Raw genomic sequence first — 6,000 nt, 5'->3', positions numbered from 1 at the left:
ATTAAAATTTATTCAAGTTTCTTCTTTTTGTCTTTTTGGTTGTCTTTAGCATGATTGCTATTTGTTATTGTTGCGTTGCTGTTTGTAACATCTTGGTTCTTTTAACTTTGGATAACTTCCCATGTAAGATAACACTAAATCTGCTAAATTAGATCTTTATAAAGTATGTCAATTTCTAATAACAAATAAGTTTTTAAGGAAATAGACATATTTTATACAATATTCTATCGAAAATAGCTTAACAGATATTATAATTTTGTTTTAAACACATACATCTCCCTGTAAGATATTTGAAATTGCTTTGTTGTAGAGTTTCTTAACAGTCATAAGAATATTAACATTCTAATTGTAGGTAAACACACAATACTGTGTAAAATCAAAACGAATGTTTGGAACCACTATTTCGGAACAACATTAAATTGATTGGAATAGAGTTTTCGACACTTTCAAGTGTCCTTTTCAATTCGATGTTTGTTTGTTGAGAGAGACGCATACACTGTTTAATTCATAATGAAAGTTCCAAATCTCTTAACAGCATATGAAATCAGCTTAAATGACCTTCAATAGTATTTGAAATTTGACAATCTTCGAATTAACGAACCTTCAATAATTTTTCTTTTGACATAATTTCTAGTTTTATATGTTACTTTGACTGATTTCCGGTTGATTTTATGATCAATATTCTTCATGTATAGAAAAACAACATTAATTGTTTGACAATTCTCAACATTCCTTTTATGTTCTGCAGGTCTTGTTAAGCCCAACCAATCAAATGGCCCGGCATGACCAGGTGGTTAGGGCACTCGACTCGCAATATGCGGGTTCGAATCCCCGTCACACCGAAACATGTTCACCCGGTGTCCGTACTAGGACGCCAGTTCTACTCCCGGATACTCACCTCCAAAAGAATTTGGAGATGTGAGAGACACAATACGAAACTACTACCAATCAAATACCAATGTATCCATCAGTTAGTTTTTACGTGTTACCTAGTTAACCTGGTGAAATGTTGTAACCTTAGGTATTATACTATGTATATGCAACGATAAACAAATAAGTTTTTTTAAGTTTTACTTCTTTTCATTACTTATGTCGATTTCCACTGTCCTAAAGATTCAGTTATTTAGGTTAGTTTTATTAGCATTCTTTTAGTAACTGGAATGGATTCTATCTCCAAAACAATGTAAGCCACTAAAGAATCTTACAATATTTCCAGGCACTAATGCTTAAAATCATTCTATGGGATTTTCCAGGTCTTCACCCAACGTTGTAAGGATTTTCTTTCACCTAGTTCATAAATTAGCTTATTAGCTTTTGAAACCTCCTGGTGGCTCATTCAAAAACAATTGAAAAGAGCAGACAGTAATTATTGACATACTTTCCATGGTACATTTCAATCATAAGAGTTGTAATGATAGTGTTGTTGTGGGTATGGAATGTAGAAGTGTTCCTGTGACTCCAAAGCTTGATGCAGTAATAAAAGCATGTTTTAATATATGTGGTAAACTTACTTCCAGAAGAAACGGGCGTGATATTCAACCTAATACATTAAAAGATTTTTCTGGAGACTAGAACAGCCTGTTTCAGACATTCCTTAGCACTGAATAACAAAACATGGGTGGATATACTGTAAAGCTTTTCAAGAAACTGGTTCATTTTTATTTGAACTCCTACATCAGAGTTAATTTTAAAAGGTGTGTAATTTCATACTGCAGCACTCTTACTGTTCTTCTTTTTTTTAATTGACAATCCTAGTATCTGCAACATGTTAAGTAACATCCTGTTCATGAGTTGTTAAATTTTCCACTTACACTCAACAATTTTTTTATGGGAGGGAGGGGAAGTATAAAGTTTTTGAAAGTTATTCTATGTAAGCTTATGACATAAACCAATACAAAACTTACATCCATAATATATTTTACCGTATATTAAAATACTAAGTTAGTATTTACATTACAAAAAGGCACAGCAGCTTTTAAAATTACAGCTTCTAATATTTTGCATAAATAAAACTCTAAACTTTATATTCTATCTGTGCTTGCTATGAGGACTCTCAAACTGACTCTTTGGGTAGAAATGTTTCATTTGTATGTGAATAAGCCCAAATATTTGGTAGTTTAATTGCTATTTAACATATATAAAGTCCAGCGTTACAAAAAAATAATTATATATTTGTATTTACGTATAACACGAAGGAATTTTATTTTCATGCAAAATAGTAATAATTTAGCCTTATACATTAAACAATCATTGTTTCTATTCTGGGCTGGGCCTGACCTACTATCTAGCATTCCAGGCTGTGGTTCATAAGATCCAAGATTTGAGCTGCGATGTACCACTGAACATGCTCTGCACTTTTATCTGGGGACGTTGTAACGGTGAGTGATATTTAATTCCGCAACTGAGTTGAAAGTAACCAAATTATGTGTTGGGTGGTACAATCTCTAACCCGTAGTTTTAATGCATAGAATAACTATAACTGAAGGGTCTCTGACCTGGTCGTTTAGTAGTGTGTCGCATAAGGTGCGTTCAGATTCAAAATTTGAAATGCCAGTTCGTTTCAACTCTGGTTTATTGAATTAAAAAATTAGCATATTCACACAATACACACACACACACACATATATGGCCCGGTGGTTAGTGCGCTCGACTCGCAATCTGAGGGTCGCGGATTCGAATCCCCGTTACACCAAACATGCTCGTCCTTTCAGCCGTGGGGGTGTTATAATGTGATGGTCAATCCCACTATTCGTTGGTAAAAGAGTAGCCCAAGAGTTTGCGGTGGGTGGTAATGACTAACTGCCTTCCCTCTAGTCTTACACTGCTAAATTAGGGATGGCTAGCGCAGATAGCCCTCGTGTAGCTTTGCGCGAAATCCAAAAACAAATCAAATATATATATATATATATATATATTATGTTGTTTATATTCTCATTCACATATTTATTTTCTTCCACTGTACTTTAACATCGCATAAATCTCTGTATAGTGTACAGTAAATAACGAAAATTGAAATTTTATTTAATGGCCTTGTACAAAAACTATACGAACCCTTATTCCTCCCCCAAAAATATTTCTCTGTATGTTGTTAGGAGCCATTTGTGTTCCAATTTTATTATGTCAAAATGAGGGAAGGGTTAAAATTAAATAAATAAGTGTCTCAATAACAATATTGTGTTTAGATTTGTTTAGACTCCTGATTTGTTTTCTTGTTGAAAACTTTATGATTCTTTAGGCAAATACATATAACATGAATAATTCTGAAGTTTCATCAATGTCGACAGTTTAAAGTACATGTACCCAATTCAAGTTAAGCCTATTTCTTGATGTTTCTTATAAATGTTTACTCATTTGCTTTATTTTTTGTGTCCTATATACAATTTCTCCGAACTGATAAGAAGTTTAAGCAGTATGTCTCTAAAATGTATCTTTAATTGTATCTTTTTAAAATTACCAAAATGTTATTTGATAATTTCTCTATTTTCTGCTTATAAAAAGGCGTGCCAATATTATTTTGTCAACATGCTTTTGTCCACATAAAAAGGTTTAAGTTAACATGGTGTTTGTTATTAATGTAATCGTGTTTATCTTTACGATTAATCAGTTTTACATCCACCAAGCTATAAACTTTTAATTTAATGTATACATTGATTATGCTTGTATTATAGTTAATTCAGTGTCCACTTCTTAAATTACTGTACATTAATATAGCTAAGTTATTTCTAACACTTTTTTCTAGTTGTTTGTCTGTCTATAACTTTATTCATTGAAACGTGCACAATATGTTTTGGAAAAAATTAAATAAAAATTTGTGGTATTTTATTTCGCAGAACTTCTCGAGAGTGTCTCTCCGGTGAGTCAGCTGGAAGTTTACAGACTTATAAAGCTAAAGTCGAAAGTTTGATTCCCTGCTGTAGACATCGTGTAGCTTTGCGCTAGAAACACAAACAAACAAAACTTTATGAGAAATTTTAAAATAATTCTTTAACAGGGATATGGGTCAGACTTGCACCTACTTCGCTGTATTATAAGTAGTTTTTATTAATATTTATTTATAAATTTATGGATAAACTACTCAGAAATTGCAAAACCTTATGACTTTACTCGATTATTTCAAGCTTTGCTGTGATATAGTTTTTACTTATTGTTAATTATTCGAACGACTTACAATTTCTTGTGAACTTTGACACAGAAGACTCTATTGTTTTGAACTTATATTTTTTTATTTGGGTTTCATTTGGTTAGGTTAAGCTTAGGCTGTCATTAATCTAATGCTACTTAGTTTAAGATGATACTTTGATAGTGGTGAATTGTTTATTCACATCTTATTCTCCCACATCTTATTTTCTGTCTTTAAATCTTGTACACGTCATTAAGTCCCATTCTACCACAATTACACATATCCTGCAATCTGGTTTGCAATTCTAGTGTCTTGGCTTCTCACAGTGAGTCCTTCAGAAAAACATCATTTGCAAAGACCAGGATCTGCTTCAACTGTAACCGATCTGAGTAATCTGTTCATATATTCACTTACATTATACATCAGCACTCTTTCTTCAACAATACGTCTGTGAAGAGGAAGATGGTGTACTAGAGGATAGTCCCATCCATTGGCAAAAGCAATGATTTGCTAGTGCTACCTGATTTTCTCTGACAGGTGATGGACAATCAAAATAACTTCAAAAACATAGTACCAGCTGTTTTTATTAATGGATGAATCAAACATCAAGGTAGAGTTATCTAAACCTGTTAGAAATGGCACCTCCAACCAGCATTTATTCCTCCGTCAATGTCATAAGTTTACATTTATATATAGATACAATTTTGTAACAGTGCCACCTGGCTGTGCCAGAATGAGATCTTCAGTTTATGGCGACAGATAAATTAGATTTGTAAAGTGTAATGTAACTTGACCTATCCCAGATAGATGTAAAAAATACCATTATGTATAGTACTATAGAGCTGCTGTTTGGTAGCAGATTCTAAGTTCCAGATATGGAATGGGATTACGAAAACGCCCATCACTGTGTTCCACTGGCTGTATACCTGTCTATTGCTACAAACTCTAGGTTGGTCTAGTGAAAGAGAACCAGTTTTCGTAAGCCTAGACCAAATTACGTAAAATCCAAAGTTTCAATCATGCTGTTTTAGGCACAGTTGGTAGCACTCATGTAACCTATTGATTTTCCTAAAAAATACTTAACCAACAGTGGCATCAAGCTCACCTGTTTCTGGATGCTATGTGTAATGTAAAGATATTTAGCTAATTTGTTTCGGCTTAAATACACTGAATTCTCACTGATTACGATCATCAGCTGTGTAATATGTAATTCACATGCTTTCTTGTTGACTTTTCTAATGAGTAGAACCAAAGAAATGCGTAGACCATTAGCTATTGTCGTAAAATATATCCTGCTACAGAAGAGATCTAGCATAAACCAGTCTTGTAGCTTGCTCAATAAGTGGATCAAAGCAAAACAACAAATGCAAAGAGATCTAGACTTCCAATGAGAGCCACTACTTTCAGTAATTAAGGTAAATAATACACGTGATTTTTAACATCCTAACATGTGGGACTGAGGATCTGCTGTAGACCCAACTATTTAGCTACAATTGGTTTCAAAAGAGGGTGTAGATGGAATCATAAGATACCTATCAGCCAATAAGAGAAGAAACTAGAGCTTGATTCAACTATTAAAAATTTTAAGACGGCAATAATGTGTTCGCTCTTGTAATAACATAGCTAATTGCCATGTCTACTGGAAGGGCGACATACAACATCTGTTGGTTTTGACAGACTATTTGAAATAGGAAGTATCCTCACCATAGTAATGGCAGCTGGGGTCGAGATAAACAGCTCAACTTTGCGTAGAAACCATAGACTAAGTTAATAGCCATTGATATGTGTTTTTCAAACTGACCTGGCCTTAGGTAACACACCCTTCAAGATCTATGAGGAATATCAATTAATGACTAACTGTAATGGCATTTGTATATGAG

The sequence above is a fragment of the Limulus polyphemus genome, unplaced genomic scaffold (assembly GCF_000517525.1).
Source record: "Limulus polyphemus unplaced genomic scaffold, Limulus_polyphemus-2.1.2 Scaffold399, whole genome shotgun sequence".
NCBI classification, from domain to species: Eukaryota; Metazoa; Arthropoda; class Merostomata; order Xiphosura; family Limulidae; genus Limulus; species Limulus polyphemus.
Note: the sequence above shows the minus strand (reverse complement) of the source record.